This window comes from Amyelois transitella, chromosome 6, assembly GCF_032362555.1.
Source record: "Amyelois transitella isolate CPQ chromosome 6, ilAmyTran1.1, whole genome shotgun sequence".
Taxonomy (NCBI): domain Eukaryota; kingdom Metazoa; phylum Arthropoda; class Insecta; order Lepidoptera; family Pyralidae; genus Amyelois; species Amyelois transitella.
In genome coordinates, this window is record NC_083509.1 from 8,157,724 (window position 1) to 8,176,583 (window position 18,860).

Genomic DNA, 18,860 nt, shown 5'->3' on the forward strand with positions numbered 1-18,860 from the left:
AAATAAAGTAATTTTTTTTATGTTTATCTTATTTCATAATATAAAGACTTTTGCAATGTTTAATTGGAAAATTGAGCGCGTTTCTCAAACTGCGTAAGTTGTAGGTATGAGGGAACAACTACGTTGTAACAAAATTCCAGATTTATGCAGATTTATGTCATAGACTCGCCTACGACAGAGATTAAAATTATCTACATAAGCAAAAAGAATTCCAGTGATATTGAGTCCAGTTGCTTGATTAAGCCGTCGATGCGCAAGCGCAGTCGCGGTTGGGCACATTGTTATACAAGATTAATGGTGTTCTGCGAGATAAGAAGGTGGGAGCTAAATGCATTTACATGTGCGAATAAAAAGACTGATAAAGGGACAAAGAAGTTAGCGACGAATAAAAACGGTATCATTTATGAAAGTACACACAGAACTTGAAAATCACAAGTATGAATTTAAATTGATTTAAGTTAAATTAAAAAATGGGAGGAAAATACTATTCGGTCATTCGCATAAAAGTTCTTTTAATGTTTTCGACAATTTTCTAGAGGCACCATTTTTATAGCACAAATGTAAATAAAATAAAATTTGTTTATAAAAACCTTTAAAAATGTAATGCTTATTCACTTTTTGAAATCTTCCTAGAACTGAAATAATTGAGTACAATAAATAGATAAGCGTCTTTTTTTCAAAATTTTAAAAAACCTTCACATAAAAATTCAAAAGCTTAACCTTTATTCTCATGGGCCGTGTGTCCAATCAGGCGGATTTATACGGAATTGCAGATTGAACTTTACGATTATGGAAAACTCAGATAGAAAAGGAGCCTTACTGATTGCAATTAACCTAACGTTAGCAATCGGATTCAGATTTACGTGAGTCGATACAACTATATTTATACCATGAATAAGCGCAGCGATTACCACGTGAGAAAATTGATAGCGGTTAAATGAACGTGGCGTCTCAAAATAGCGGTAGTGCAGAAGTGTGTTAGGTAGTTTAAGAATGTATACAGTTAAGTTTAAAAATAAGTTAAAGTATTGTCTAATTGAAAATTTAATTTAAGTAAACATTGACATTGTCATCGTCCTCTTAAACTGGCTCTGCCCCTCTAGCCAAATGTCAATCTTCAAAAGCGATAGCAATAGATAAATTTATCACTAGATGGAATATTGCCATATATTCATCGCTTAAAAAAGGAGGCAACATTTTTATGCTAACTGCAACGCGGTATCTAGTAATAAATAGGGCTCATTGGGCCATGGCCCAAGCTGCAAGCGGGCTAGCAAGCTGTTTCTATTTGAATCTCAATTTGATCATTAGGCCATACAGCTGGTCATTGATCTTCTGTCTTTTCAAGACTCTTGGTCCTTTTTATCCCGCAAGGGATGTAGACGTGACTGTATTTATATGTATAATAAGTCTAAGGGGTCACGGCTCCTTACATAATAATTTCGGAAATTTCAAGTCCACTTGTGACCCTGACCTATACTATGACGTCCTTCCACTTATTTTAATTCACTTACACTTCTTTTTCACTCCCGTGGCCTCCACTGCACTCTAGAGATTTTAAGATTTAAATATTTGTGAGCTAAGTTTGACTTCTGTACTTATATTTTTGTTGACTGCGTGCTCCTCCGCTCATGTGTAAAGATTAGTTAAAACCATTACTTTTACATTTATTTGCTTCCGTTTTGTTGGTCGCGGCAAAAGGCGCACTAAAGCGAATTTGGTTTATTCCGGAAACCATTGAAATTGAATAATTCGATTATTTTTTGTAAAACCAGGTAATCGTATTACACGGGGCACGTGATCTTTGTTGCGTTCGTGATTTTTGGCAAAGTTAAGCGATAAGCTATCAGTTTTTTGTGTTAACAATAAATGTAAGTATTAAGTACTTACATTCGATAATATTGAAATCCAATCATCGGCGACAATCCAACACGGCCAAAAATTATGGAAACAATCACAAAATGCACATTATATTTACTTATTTGGATATGTACAGAATACATATGCGAATGTTATTCTTTCTACGAAGTCAATAACTAAACTTTCTGAGAAGCAATAGAGTAGGTAGGTATATAAAAAAAAACTTTGAAATAAATATATTCAAATTCAAATTCAAATTCAAAATTTTTATTCATTATTATAGGATATTATTATATCGCTTAATAATTGTCGTATGGTTTAACAACTTGGTTGACGTCAAATAAATTACTTAAAAACTAAGTTTACTGCCGCTTCCAAGGCGTCAGTGCAGAAGAAGCGGTAACAAACTGCACTGCAGCATTTTCATCAACAACGTCAACTTCACAATATTAAATTACTTAATACAAAACAACAGAAAAATAAAACATTCAGCGAGAAAGTTCCGAATTCCAATTATTGTTTCGAAAACCACTTCAAAGCCGGCGCACTTGCTTATATTTATTTATTGTATTACCAGAGTTAAACACCGGTTTATGTATTTAAATACTTATCTTCAAATCTCACTTGTTCGAGATCGTATCGTAACTTTTAATCCGTTGTTCTGTGGTCACCATTGTCTGGCGATTTCGCTCAACTTGCCGCTTAAAAAGAGTATAATGCGATTGTTAATGTTAACTCTCAATCATCTCTTTAACTCCTTTCAATAGATTTATCCATTTGTAAAGTTTTAATTAATATCTCACTCTCACTTTTGTTATGTCCGTTGTGAAGAAAATTGTAATTTAATCTTGTATATTTTTCTATTCGAAGGCATGAATTTAAAATGGTCATTTATTACAACACGGATTTTGAATGACAAAAAATCTAGCCTAGTTTATTAAATAAATAGATATTGTAGTATCCCTATCTACTTGCAAGTATAAAAAGAACAGTTCATTATTATAATGAAATAGATTTTATGCAAATTTTGGTGACTGATTCATTTTTGATATCTCGAACTCTTTGATGATTATTAAGATTTAATGTCTTAATTCTTATCAAATAAACCCATTTAGGCAAGATAATAATTACGCCCCTATCGTTTATGGCCAAAATATTTAAAACTCAATAAAGTAAGTACCGAAATATGCCTTTAATTAACTTGTATCATTGAATTATACTGAAAGATATTGGACAATATTGCCTGAGAATATATTATTATTTCATTACTGTCCTCTTCGTTTATAAGTAAATTGGTTTTGTGTCAGACTTCATTTAATTTGTCATTGGAATAATTCATTTAAAAAGTAGGATATGTTTGGAAGATCTAATATTTCATTGCATTCAAAAGAAGATCATGAGATCTACGTAGTAAATACTTAAGTTATGTTGACGTCAATAAGTGATAAATTGTATTCTATTTTGAAAATAAATCTATTGTAGTTTGTATCATTAATTGCAAGCTATTGTTCCAGCATCAATAATAACGACGGCGTTCAAAACTAAAAATACATATATAATGCCGATGACTTTTCCATTTCACACGCTATATTTATAGTGGTAGTTTGTAGGATTTTTGTTACATACGCAATATTGTTCGCACTACATTCGTCTTCGTATGCCGGCTCTGGAAGGCAGACAGACAGACATAAATAATTGTCGGATATGGGCTTCCTCTTGGAACTCGCTGGGAACCTGTAGCCTGCAATAGATATACGGTTATCGTATCCAACTCAATGAATGAATGTCTTGTTAATACGAGATAAAGTATTACAGTAACAACATCTAAAAGATAAAGTTATATTTCGTGAACTGAATATAACACATAATAAACAAATATACTTGAAACACATATCAAATAAAATTTTGGTAAAATTTTGAGGTTTATTTTTATAAAAGTGCTTTTATAATGTTTAAAAATTATGGCATTCATACGAACTGAATATGTGTATAGTTTTTCGTTTCATGGCATCATCAATGAATAGGATATTTACGCAAAACATCTGGTAACCAGTAGCAAAAGGTAACCTATTAAAACTTATTAATTTCATTATTTGTACGAATGCACTTGACCGCGAAATTGGAAAATATCTGGTTTCATCATCAATACTCCGCGATATTTGATATGTTTAATTTTTCATAGCGTGGGCAATTTCTTCATATAATTTCTTATCTAAGAAGACAATAGTCACGTTGTAAGAAATGGAAAAAAATGTCAGAATTTTTTATTAGCTGTACTTCAAATTTTATTCATATTTTGCAATCGGAAGGTACTTCTGAGATGTGCAATTTGAGAATGATTTCCGCTTGAAATGTATCAAATTGTTCGCCCCAAATTTTTTTTTTATTTCCTTCACTTCTTTCGTGTCTTTATTGCGGTTTGTGTCGATTTTGGTTGGGGGATACTCAACTTTTTACGTTATTACTTTTTGTACATAACTTCTTCTTCAAACATTTTATTGAATTGTGTAATGCCGACGGCTTTCAAAACTTCGTAAAAATTATATAAGTTTTTTGTTGCCAATATTAGGAAACTAAATCATGAATGAAGGCAATTCAATATTTAAAAAATTACGTACCTAGTTATATAAAGTTGTAATAATTTTCCAAAACTGCATAACATTCCAGAGGTCAAAATATGTCTTGCCACACGTATGTGTGTACGGTTGTATAACCGTAACACAATATTTTTCCAAACAGCTTTTTAAAACTATAAAATTAAACTATATATTTCAGAAACCTCAGTAAAAGTTTGAAGTTCCCTGGACCAATCATGCCTTATATAGATACGTTGAGACCAAAGAATTTAAAAATTACATAAGACAGTGGCGCACTGCAATGTGTACTTTTATCATAAAACATCATATTACGGTAGTTTGGTAGAAAACGTGATTTAGTTAGAACACCGCTGAGCGCAGCGTGTTCCTGACTTTAACTTACAATTGGAATCTATTGATTACAATATTACTTTGACAGTCGATGTACTTGGGTTATAAAATATATGTGATAGTTGTTGAGCAATATTTCACCTCTTTATTTTCCTTAATTGGGTATTCCTAACGGGATTAAGTGCGATGAAGCCGATAGAAATCTTATTTTGATAAGCAAACATAGTAACTTAAGGACAAATGCACTAACAGCTAGTACAATAAAAACTTAATGCTCTTCTTGTTCAAATTGTTTCTGTTTCTCATTACACGTCAAAAATGCACCTTGCTCCTTCACTTGTAGACAAAAAAATTCAATCCACGACAGGTTAAAAGTCCCTAAAAACTGTCGGCGTGAAACACATAAAGGGGATTATAGGTTAGGCGAGTTAATGCGCTAGGATTCAATTAGGGGGAATAAGCTTAATTTGGTGATATCCTGTTGTGACATTAGTCTGTCAGATTTGCTTCCGAGGATGCTCATAGCGATCAAAGTTGATGGCCCTTTATAAAGGGTAAATTAAATAAGGGCAATTGATTAAATTAAATCACACTTTTTATAAGTATAGATATTTTATAAAAATAATATTTTTAGCAAATGTGTATATTTATCGAACTTGAATATAATATTTTTTATCGCTGAGTACCTCTTATTAGTATTGCGTCAATCATGTTTAACTTAAAGAAACCTAAATAACTTTGAATGTGAATATTGTCTTCACTTACCAAAGTAACTATAGGTGATTAAGGGACGAATAAATGCCAAAAATATGCTCAATATATGATTGCGGATTATCACCAGAGAAATGAGAATGTATGTAATGTATTCTCAGAGTCCGCCTTTGACCATTTATTTCTCAACCCAATTTTCCCAATAACAAGAACATTACTTCAATGCATTATCGGTAAAATGCTTACTACCTACGCAGTACATTGCATATCTTGAAAGTCAAGTGCAGGAGATAGCCTATCTGCGACGAACAGACGATGCGCTGGCGCGTGTCCTTACATCCAAATATGCGGGCATGTTCCTTACAACCTAATGTTAACTTAAACTGTATTACAATAGGTTCCTAAATGCAACGGGGATGGTAGATAAAGTGTGCGTTATTCCTGCAATGTTTTTCCGATGGTATTTAGAACGTGACTGAGTAGTCACTTTGAACTTGTTTCGGCATTAGTTGATGGCTGTACAAATAATTTACATGTATAGTATTGAAAAGATGCAATTTGTTTAATAAGCTTTTATTTAGCAGTATAATACATATATGTGCAGTATGCACTTTTTTATTCTTTATGTATCTAAACATACATATATGTAAGTATATGTAAGTATACATATATGTAAGTACTTCTGATCTAACTTCGATGAATTATTGCATTGAAAATTTAATCTTCTATGAAAGCGAAACCCCGCGCAAAAGTTTTTCATGCCTATTTTTATATTAGGTACACGGTGACCAAGGAAAAGGAAAATTAAGCGAAATATAATAGTAAGGTTCCCACCCTATTTTATACCATCAAGTAAAAAGACGATTGCAATCTTACAATTGCATTATCACGTTCATGCAATATAAATGGATTTCAAAAAATCCAAAACGTGGATAGCAATGTTCCCACGAAGTGCGAAACTTCCGCATCAGGTGTCCACCGAAAGGGTTCATAAATATCTCAAAGGCTCCCATTATTATTGTTATTCTGATTGACAATCCCTCTCAAGCGTCAGCCTTTTTTATGTCAGATATAAAACTAATATTGGAAGGTCCCATCCTCTTCCGCTAGTTTTTTTGCCCATCATTGCATTTCGGAAAAAAGTGTTTTAATTGAAATGCTTTTAGTGCTTTGTTTTATTACGTTTAGTTTACTTTGTTTTTGTATGAATGTTTCCTTTAAGATATTTTAATATTTTGGGATATTGTTAAGATTTATTAATTGTTAACGTTTAATTCATTTTTTCAATTTGTACGTATAATGCATTTTTAGCACAGAATGTAGAATTTCTTTTCTTTGGATTTAAGTAAAAAATTATAATGTTATATGATAACCTGAGAGGTTCTTTAAAATGAAAAGAGAAATTAAAAAAATAATAATAATGAGTTGTTCTTTTTTAATTTTAAACACTGCAACTGTTAATTAATATAATCAAATAATAAATAAAACATCGAGTGGACTAAAATTCTATACATTAACATAGTGTTATCAATTTTTTATGCATTATATTTTGTGTAGATTTATTTAAGTGTGACTGGGACTGAGAATCGTTGGATAAGCGTATCTGAGTGTTATACCACCCAAAGGCGAGAATGGAATTTTACTTAATTATATTATCTAATTAGATACAGCATACACAACAATGCTTGCATCTACGTTTATTCCATTAAAGTGACTTCCTATTTTACAGTGAGCTAAATATAATTTTAAACCTGTGAAATAAAGTTGGTTTTAAAATGTTGTATAATCCAATTCGTTGTATTTGTTAGATAGAAGAAGTGTCGCTGCGGTGATGAATGGGGAGGCGTTGATTTAAGAGGGTCAGATTTGAATGGAAAATAACTAGATATTTTATATCTTTTTGTTTATAATAAAAGATATAAAAGTAAAGCACAGGTACCGTAGTAAACTGTAATGAAAGACAATGTTGATTACTATACATTTTATTAGAAAAAATAAATCGTTATAAGGGGTATAGAAATACATAGGTGCAAAAAAAACCATCTCGGCATTAAGATCAAATCTTTACATGTAAGACAAATCGTTTTCAACTGTGTCAACCAAAGGGTGCCCGAAGCCTGTGCCCGCACCCATTCATCCGTTTTTTGGCCTACAAGCACAATTAAACGTGACAGCGGTCAGGTTGTTTGTAAAAAGTTACCAGAATTTTTACAAAATTAAGAACTTTTTTTCAATCCGATCTCAATGGTCCTTTTGGGGTTTTATAGCGTTTCGTACATATTTGGTCCATATCTATATTTTATGAGCGGTGCTCGAAACGTAAAGAAGTCAAGATTTACATCGGTATCCTTTGTATTTCGTGTGGGTGATCCCAATTGACAAAAGTGTTAACATTTAAAGCTATAAAATATTTTGACATCTCTTTTAGTAGATATTCACAAGGAGCAGGTGATTTTAGTGTCATAGTCAAGACAATATTCAAACATATTTGTGCTTAGTGATCGTAACAAATCCGAACTTATTTCCACAAAATGCAACTTATTTTGGACTTTAGTAATAAAACTATAAATAAAAATTAAGAATGTTACCTCATTGCCATAATACTTTTTTACATAGTAAGGCAGAGAGAACCATGCACCCCAAACAGAACAACATACCTTTTTACCCTTTACTTAAGTGGTTTAATTACATGTTGCTTAAAGAGAGGGTTATTAAAAACTATTAGAATATTTCAAACCTAAAGATTGTAGATTTCTGCTTCATCCCTTTCCTCGACTTGTAGCAACTACTAATTTTGTTAAAATGATGATTGCTAGTTCCACGCTTACCTCTCTATATTTAATTATGAAAACGCTACATTCCTGTATAATTATTTATTCTTCATTTTAGCATGCACACATATTTGAAATTTCATTAGTTATCTAAGACCAATATCCTTTGAACAAGCACTTATAATATAGATGAATAGATGGCTGTCATAAGTTATATTTATTTTCTTTAGAAATTCAAAGAATCGTGCGAATCCCGTATCGAGATGTTTGCGGGTGCGCATAATGCGCCACTGCGTCTGCGACACAAAGCAACCCTTTGGCGACACAATGCGGCACTAATCTAGATCATGTGAGCTATTGTGCACTATTGTTACGTCCCCCGTCCCCGCCCGTCCCGTACTCGGAAAAGAGCAGCGAATCTGGATATCTCACTCGATGTCAATTTATGAGAAATTACCGCGCCGGTATCCAGGTAGCGCTCCCACGGACGTATGTACACTAACAATAGAAAAACTACGCACTCAAAAATTTACTCACTTTTACAAACAGGAAATGAAAAATATTATTTCGCCGCTTCCTATTTGCTACTTTGTGTGGGACGTTTACAGCGTTTGTATCATAAAATGTCGAAAAACGGCTTCCGATTTTTTTTTCTTATTACTTTCACCGAATTTTAATGACAGCTTATTGGCAGCATCGAAGAAGCTCAGTGGTTAGGGGGGTTCGCGCAATCATTAGCTTGTACACAATAATTTTGTTCAAATTACGTAAAAGTATTGAGCGGCTCATTTGTTTTTAACTGCTTATTACTACTATGTATCTGCTGGCTTGGACTAACGGTGCGATAAAGTTTGTATGCAGACAATTTGAGTCGCTGATTTTTTTATTGCTGATGAAAAAATAAACAATGTAGCAATTAAATTTATAGAATTAAAACTCGATCGAAAGGACACAGAATGTTTATATTTGTTTAAATAAAAATAACTTCTTGCGGATGCTATTTTAATTTTTTTAATTACAGTCAGTTCTTATTTTACAACCGATATCTCAGACGTGTACGAGTAAAGCAACAATTTTATTACACTTCACCAAGAACAAATCAATCGAATGTTGAAACTCAACTACTGTGAGCAAACAAACATTTCTAGTAATTCGTTGGTAATAATTTCGGCTGTCGAGTTTTATTGGGTAGTAACGTACAAGAAATCGATTAAATATTTTACAATCGTATAATTGCAAATGTAATTTTGGGGTCGTTTTATTTCCAACGATAAAATATTCGTCTCCATGTTGCCCCTTGTTCCAATTTGCAAGTCTTGTCGGCTTGTGCCCAAAGGACATCTTCGGGTGTCATACGACGTCGGCCACCAAGCACCACTTAATTGGCGGGAATAATTTTAAATCGTACTCGTAACCACTGGCTTTTATAACAGTAAATTGCAATAAATGGTGGGGGAGTTTATGGAATCATTTCACTTCCTATGTCTTGAATTTACGAGTCCATGTCGCGTTGTGCAAACTGCGTCTGATTGCTTTGAAAATAAAATGGCTGTTTATGACTTGGAATTAATTTTAATAATTTCGTGATGGAAGTGGACTTATTGTAAAGTTGTAAAATAGCTTCTTAAGAAGATGATTGTAGCAGTCTTGTCTGTTGTAATAGATTTATGAAAGATTATATTTTATACTTCGTGATATTTTGAGCAGACTCTTAAATTTACAGACTATAAACTTTTACAGGAACCACAAAATAAAATATATTTTGACGAATATAAAGTCTAATATAATAAAATAACATTATTTTTCTCACAAAATATACCAAAACGCGTTGATATCTTTTGCTCTTAAAGAGTGCGTCATACGAACGACCGATTATATCTTTTATTCATTATTCATGCGCCAAGAAAAACTTTCATTGTAAAGCAGCAAGGTTTAATACCTCGTACATAAAGGATTGAATGGGGCCTGCGCATGCGCGGAGTCGTACAATCCCAGATCGTGTTTAGATTACTGCTTATCACAAATCTACAATTGTTTGTATAAACATTTGGACTCACTTCAAGTGTTTTGACAGCGTTGCTACTATTTCTTTGTAATTTTAAATTTGAAATAGTTTTTGTATTTAGTTCTTGTGTGGGGTAAATGTAATATAGATTTACAGGTAGGTAAGTATTGAGTCGAGGCAAATATTTATATTCTTCTCTTTTGAATAATTCCAACTTAGCAATGTTGAACTATTTATGTTTTATTAAACCTGAATTGAGTAGCCACCATAACTTCAAAAATCCTTTTAAGTAATTATATCTATCAAAAATTACTAAGCTATTTCTTTAGCGTACCATGGCCAGAGTCTGGTGATTAAAAATGCGATAAGTGTATATATGCATCTCCCTCGCTGAAAACGTATTTTTTCTTAGCTACCTTTCTATCATCCTTTGTCCATTCAATGCTTATCAAAAAAAAATAATTTTAATTATTAAAATATATATTTTTTTAAAGTATCAAGTAATTTCGATAAATAAAATATCGAAAATCACTAGGACCTGTTGTGGTCATGTTAGTTTAGATTTAGGGTCACTACGTGTGAAGATTGTCGACCTGATGTTTATCTACAAAAAAGACAAATTGCTTCCAACTTAACTAGTCACTGAACACCGAAACTTGTCACTGTTCTACTGATTTATCCTCAAGATGTCACCCTTAATTGGATTCAAGAGGACCCGAACAAAATATATTGGTTTTTAATATACTTGCAGATCCATACATCATGGCTTCCCGGTCATATCTTTATAGCTGTTAACATATGATCAAGATCGCGTTTTTCATGTCTTAAATCTGTATTTGGTTAAATAATTATGTTAATATTTCAATTGTACAATGCTGTGTGATAGTTATGTATACTTGAATATAAGTTTGGGTTTACATATAAGAATATAAGTTTTTAATGTTACCTACATTGAAATGACACCGACTTGCAAATCTGAACAGCTGTGAAATAATTTGTTGATCTTTTATTTCTGGTTATAAGCAGATTGGCAAAAGTTTGTCTCTTGAGAAGCTTCTTCTCAACTTATGAATACTTTAAACAAGTTTTGTTCAAAATAAGTTGTACATGATAATTTATTACAAGTTATCAGTATCACAGTCAACGTGAGCTTACCGCAATTTTTCTCATTTCACACGGGGCGCAGGGCAGAAGTAAATCTGCGCATGGCCTAGGGGGTGGCCGCTTCCTTTTTACTTTAGCTTTGTTACGCTTGCCAGTAAATTTATTTCTTATTCGCGCGTTGAGTTGTTCTTCCTGGGCGGTTGGTGAAGGCCTCTGGCGTCGTCTGACATAGGTGCAATGCGTATGATCAACTCGGAATAAAATTCACCCTAATAAATATTTTGATGATGCCCTCAGTGCAAACATTTGAAGTAGGTATATATATTCTTCCTTCTGGCGTTAGACCCGATTAGATTCTCACCATTCATTTTACACAAACGGACTTTATAAACATAAAACAATCCAAGCATCCGCAACCATTTTGGTAATGACAAAATAATATCAAAGGCGACTTGATTTAAAAGTGACGAAATTTTATTTGATTAAATGTGTTTTGAACGGTTAAAAAAAGTTAAAAAATTGTATTTAAAAATGTGCATATAATAAAATGTTGAAAAATACCCGCGTGAAAGCAAATATGCGGGATTTTTTATTTCATATATTATTATTCAGATAAAAAATATCCTTACCGAATTAAGTGATCCTTGATGTCCGTGTGTATTTCATTGTTGTAGCAAGGGGCATTCGTTAATCCGCGGATTGCCGTGAATTCCGCGCTTCGGTGCGCCCGCGCAGCATCAAGGATAAATCGTGTATGCTCCTTGATTTATATGGTTTATATCGCAATGATTGGCTTGATAAAATGTGTGCCAATTTCCTCACCTGTTTTGTTTGTCACATTATTAATTTAACTTTATTCTGCAATCCATAAATTAAATTTTTTGTTAATAATTCCTTTTGATTAATAGTTTATAGGACCACTCTATCTCGTTCCCATGGTTATCGTTAAAGGCGACAAAGGGATAAGCTTACCTACAAACTTGGGATTCTTCTTTTAGACGATTGGCTAGCAATCTGTCACTATTTGAATCTTAATTCTATCATTAAGCTAAACAGCTGAACGTGGCCAGTCAGTCTTTTCAAGACTGTTAGCTCTGTCTACCTCGCAAGGAATATAGACGTGATGTACGTTTTTATGTAATAATGTAAACGATCATAATAGTTTAATTTGTTTACATAGGTTTTAAGAATTAACCGATCTGCAAGATATACCTAGATATATGTGGATGAAGCAAAATAAGTTTTGAGAGACCGTGGCAATAAAAATATTACTATGGAGTTCAATCACTGATACGCCGAGACTGCCGCTTCAACCGTGGGAGCTTTAGAGCTTCGGAGCTCGCCTTGAATATATCCGCTCGGCTTTTACCGCATGCCGCGAGCGTGTTAACCTAGGTCAAAAAGAGAGGTGTTCATTCGTTAGGTTTTACTGCTATTGCGGGACTGCTGCCTGCGTGGTTGGAAAACTATTGATAAAAGGTAAAAAAATAGATTATTATTTTTTAGTTTATTAATAAGAAATAGGTTTTATATATATTATATAAAAGTAATGGCCGACAATACGATCGATACGGTACGAGACACAAAGAAAGATTTTGATAACGAACAGTAAGTTCTGACACTTGGTCAGAGTTAAGTGCAGCATATCTTAAAAATACTTGGTCATAAAATGATTCATTGAAAAATTATTCGCCTCTTTGGCGGTCTAAAAAAACAGCAGCCAATATACCATGACGTGAAAAAATATCTAATATAATAAAACTAAAAATTTACTAACCTAATTAGATGCAAATCTGATGTGAATACTAACAAGCGCCGCTTAGAATCTAAATGTTTCGGTTATAAATCATAATGAAAGATATAGGATCACTTTGATAACATCTCAGGGATTTATAAGGCCCATTCATATTGGCAGTCGCATTGAGCAATAAAAAACGTGGATGCTAAATTTTACAAGTGAAATCAAATACTGATTTTATAGACGTGTAGCATTGATTTTATTTGCATCACTGTCTATGACAATTCAGTAGTTTTAAGTTTAAAATATTTTGTATTTGACGATGGAGTATTAATAAACAATATTTTTTGAAGAAATTACCCAGAATACCAACAGTTTGTGATTACTTGTTTTTAAAAAATTAGAAGCAATATCTAAATATGGCGCTCACATTTTCAAGATCATCTCCAAAAGATAATATATGAATGGTGCTCAATTTAGTTAAAAATATTCTAACTGGCGGTCAAAACAGTGGCCCTCCTCATACCCCCAGGCTTCCGGTGTTTATACGTATTAATTTTCTTCTTTTGCCTTTCTATAATTACCCTAATATTTCAAAAGTTTATTGCCCGCCGTGATATATGTCCGAGTTGGAACAATACCGATTTAATTTCGGGATGTGCTCGGCATATTTCATATCTGACAAAAGAATTCCGCTAAGAGCTTGTTAAAGGATCCAATATCTTACTCTCTTCATGTTTTAAGTTTATGCGATTGTGCTAATTTATAAACGTGCTTCTATTAGTTGTTCTGAGAGAAACAGAATTGAAGAGTTACTTAGGTTTTGATATTTTATATAATTATCTCCAATCATTGTTTTTTTTCGATAGTAAACTTTTTGGATTTGAATATTTTGATATAGAATTTGAAATAGTTTTTAAAATTATCTACAAAACTATTAATTTTATGTGCCTAGTTAAAAAAATTACGTGTTAAGTTTAATCAGAAACACAGCAATATTAAAACAATGTGTTAAATGCAAGTGATAGAATTTAGCAAAAAAATTTTCACCGAACGAAAAAAAAACACGTCATTATCATAGCCGAAAATTTCATAATAAACACACTGTAAAACTGCGTCGTAACTCAGACATAATTACCAGTTTGGGACGTATACATCTCAAGTTGATATTTGTGATTTACTGGGCAGCTTCGGACTACAAGCTGGCGGTAGTTCCCACGACGAACTGTTAAGCCATTCATACGACATAAAATTTGACATGCGTTAGCGTTTTTTATTCCAAACTATACAATTCTATTCAGGATAATTCACCTGTAACAAAAAAAAATTAAAGTTATCGTAACTTACTTAATTACAACTTAAATTTTATATATATTTATTTTTTTAGGAATAAAACATGATGATATTTGATTCATTAAGTGTTTTCCTTAAAACATTTATGTCATTATAAAAATATCTTCACATATTAATGGAGCATATAATAATTTTATACAGAGTAAATAAAATTAATTGTAATTTATTACTAATTACAATGCTATTTACAGACGTACTCTATTAAATAGTAGGCCGTAAGTAATATTATAGGGTAGATATGATCTCATTTATCATCTGAAGATAGCGTGCCTCGTTATTACAATTGTCATATTCGCCAACTAATTTATAAACGTCGCATAAATTTGCAGCAACTACTACAATTAACGAAAAAGATTTATGACTATTTGATTGTCTTAAAAGAGGTATATTATATGTTTTTTTAATGTCATAAAATTGAGTGGGTGGTCTTAGTTGGAAAATAATATATCTCTAGAAACCATTAATTAAAAGGGAACGATAGGTTTTTTGCACATTATTAGATATGTCCTGGGGCTAAGCGCGATAACTACGTCGGGGACTGTTATCAAAGGGTAAGAGAGCTCTTTAGATTTGGCGCCACTCAGATTAAGATATCTGCCCTTAATGTGTTAATTAAAAAAATAACTTTTCAACCTTATTCGCCTTATCAGCCACTTAGCTGAACGACCTATATTTTATCACAGTTTTTACACTTTGGGAGTATTAAATTAAATCGTTGAGATTTGTATAATATTTTATGACATCTAATTGATAGTTTTAAATCTTAACACAGAAATGTTTTTATTATATCGATATATAAAGCAAGTACTTAATACGCCGTGTGGTTCCCGGCACTGTAGATTAGGACAACTCAATATCTTTCCCGCTGATGTCGTAAAAGGCAAGAAAGGGTAAGAGTAAAAATGGGCTTCAACTTTAGGAGATGAGCTAGCAACCAGTCCAGCTAGTCACTATTTGAATCTCAATATAATCATTAAGTCTACAGCCGAACGTGGTTGGCTCTTGTCTACCCTGTAAGAAATAAAAACGTGATCATATGTTTGTGGTAATGTACGTATGTTAAACCATGCTGGGTATGCAATCGGATAAAAGCTATAAGGATAGTGATATATTATGAATATACAACAATTATTTGATGTCAACAAAACATCTTTTTCAAAGTAAAAAGATTATAGTGGCTAAGTTGAGTCTATAACGATAAGGCCCATAAGGAAATGTTCCCTAGAAACCTACAGGCGAAAATAGAGAAAAAGGAAGATGATCGACGAAACGGTGTATTTTAAAAGATCAAAAGACCATGCCTTGTAGTGTGTATCACTACTTGATTAAACTTTATCAAAAATAATAAGAAATATATTACCCGTAAATTAACTTTAAATAGAATTTTGCGTAAGTTCCCTTTTTTAGTTACAGATCTGGAAACTTTCATTGAACGAATCAGGTATAAAATAGACTGTAGAATGGAGTTATAATCAATAGTAACACAAGAAATTCATTAGATCGCTTACCACAAGCGATAAGACGAGATAAGTGGCGAGCGAATTCTTAGGCAGGTCAGAGCAAAAAGTTGAGAAATGCTGGGAAAGTAAGGGCTGTGATGTCTCAATGAGTGCAGTTTTATCAGAACGCCGTGTTCGAATTCAGATAAACTGATAGGAGTATTGTTTCAATGGATTGACGCAGTTAAAAAAATTTCGTTTGCATTTTGTAAACTCAACTTTGTAATAAAACAGTAAATCACAGGTAATCTCCCAAAACATGCCATCGAAAGTTCTCAATGCCTATTATATGTTACAGTGTAATAAAGATATTTCATTAATACACAAAATTTATACGTTTACATTGATGTGTCCCCCGATTCTAGTATAAGATTTATGTATGGATACAACATTTTTATAGAGGGATGGCTCGTTAACACCGGTGTAAACGTCGCCTTATAAAATATATAAATATTCGGACTGGCCAGTTTGTTTGCTTTACGTTCGCTTCATTGTCATTCAAATTCTGACGAATTAATAGGGAAAGTATAGTAGGGAATGGTATGGCGGCAGAGAACTTTATTATCAAATGGTTGGGAATTAGTTGGAATTTATGGATTTTTTTTTATTATTAGTTAACTACTTTTTAAAGTAACGTTATATATGATATAATTCTGATAATTAAATCCTAGGTATACCTATTGCTTGTAAATGCGAATTTATTTTTCAAAATATTACACAACAAACACCTATTTCAAAAATTTACAGAAATTATGAATGAAAAATACTCTTAACACCTTGAGTTGTAACAATCGATTCGGCATCTTCACCTGGCGTCGCTTGCGCCTAATATTGTGCAAATTTCAGGTGTCGGCTTGCACAAAAGGAAAGGGTAGAATAGAAAGTTTTTGCGCAAACACTCTCTATTTGACCGGTTAACATTTGTCAAGAGAACATATGTGAAGATGCACCTTGATGATGGTTTGATGCATTGGCACGAGGATATCAATTGTTACTGCATTAAAAAGGTTATTTTTGGGCGACTTTGGAATCACGCTACCAATAGCTTTTATTGCATTAGATTAATATTTACTTGATGAAATCCCTTATGCTAAGAGTGAAGAATATTTTAATAAACACTTAATGTTTTACCAGTGATGATCGTGGTCAAAGGTGGACCGAATCCTCTACAGGGAGGGCAGACGGGTTTGATGAAAGTATGACTGGGAGTTTTGAAAAAAGATTACATTGTACCTACGTAACTTTTTTGATCGATCTTCAACCACATTTTTTAAATTATAGAATACATGAAGAAAATAGTGTTCATTTAAATGCATCTGACAATAAAGAGCTGGAGTAAATTCGGTCAAAGTTAGAGGGCCTGTTAAGCGGCATATACTCGTAATTCTCATACATACATAAAATCACGCCTCTTTCCCGGAGGGCTAGGCAGAGACTACCTCTTTCCACTTGCCACGATCTCTGCATACTTCCTTCGCTTCATCCACATTCATAATTAAATTCATGCAAGCTCGGCGGTTTCGGGTACTTTTGACCTGACCCTTTACCAGGACGTCCTTAATTTGATCAAGATACGTTCGTCTAGGTCTTCCCACTCCGACCTTTCCCTCCACACCCTCCATGTATATCTGCTTAGTCAACCTGTTTTCATTCATCCTCTCCACATGACCGAACCATCTCAACATACCCTTTTCTATTATTCTATATTCGTAATTCTCACTCTAAATAAATGGTGTAAAACATTTGGCACTTCTTTAATCGGATGCCTCAAGTCGAGTCATGAAAATTCTTATACCTCCTGATAAATTCCTATTACATTCTCACATGAAGCGCCTCTTGTCTGACCTTTGCAACCATGCAGGGGAACCATGATCGAAACTAAGTAAGTACTATTTCCTTTTAACAAGCCATATGAAAATTACCGCAGGCTTTTTTAAGCACTGGTTGTTCAGTAATCCTTTGAAAGGAATAGTTTAAGACATTTTTTTCCGGCTACAACTAAAGTCTTAATTTTCATGGAATAGTAACTACTGAAATAGATGAATTTTATTATCAGGCTACACATAGCATCGTGGATATATATCGCACCATTTGTTTATTTGTATTTTTTATCTTTATCGATGTTAAACATCGTACAGTATGTAAAAACTTGTTTAAAAACAAAAAAAAGAAGTCTTCTCTGAAACGTGCAGCTAAATTAAAACTATTAACGCTTCATTTGAACATAAATTCCATTCATGTTATTATCGATACAAAGTATTTGGAATGAAGTTTACTCATGTAGATTGGCTTAATCAATGATTACCAGTTAAATACACCTACATTGTAAAGCATTATATCGTATCTTATATATCGTTTATTATATTTGGTAATGTTTGCTTCCTACCGCCGAAAAAGTTCAAAGTATGTTTACGGCCAAAACTTAACTTTATGTGGCAGTAAAATAAAATATGATAAGTTTAATTGTCTCGTGCTACTTTTGCACTTATTCGCTGTATATCAGGCCGGATGTTAAAAAACTTCTTGTGAAGTCACATCGTACAGTCACGTGAAGAATAAGCTATCATTTTTCAATTATTTTATGGGCGTCTAATGAGTACAGCGGGTCTAGCATGGCACGCGTGACGACATTTATATCGCGCGATAAACTATTGCTGTCTCGTTTCACGCCATAATAGAAAGCTAAATAGCGATAGTTAATCGCGCGATAAAAACGGCGACGCGCGTGCCATGCTATGGGAGCAGATTTTGATGTTAAAACAATGAATAATGACTTTTTTTTGAGAAATGTGACTACATTGTCAGTCTGTGGGTTACTTTTCCTACAAACAAAGAACTACTCGTACATAATTTTGCAAGTCAAAATGTTTCTTCCTCCATGTCGCTAGTGCT

The 18,860-nt window shown here is 32.9% G+C and overlaps 1 protein-coding gene across 1 annotated transcript in view; it reads left to right on the forward strand.

Moving 5' to 3' along the window:
* The window catches only part of LOC106131170 (uncharacterized), a 142,320-nt gene that overhangs the window by 112,467 nt on the left and 10,993 nt on the right, over window positions 1-18,860 (forward strand). The window lies entirely within an intron of this gene.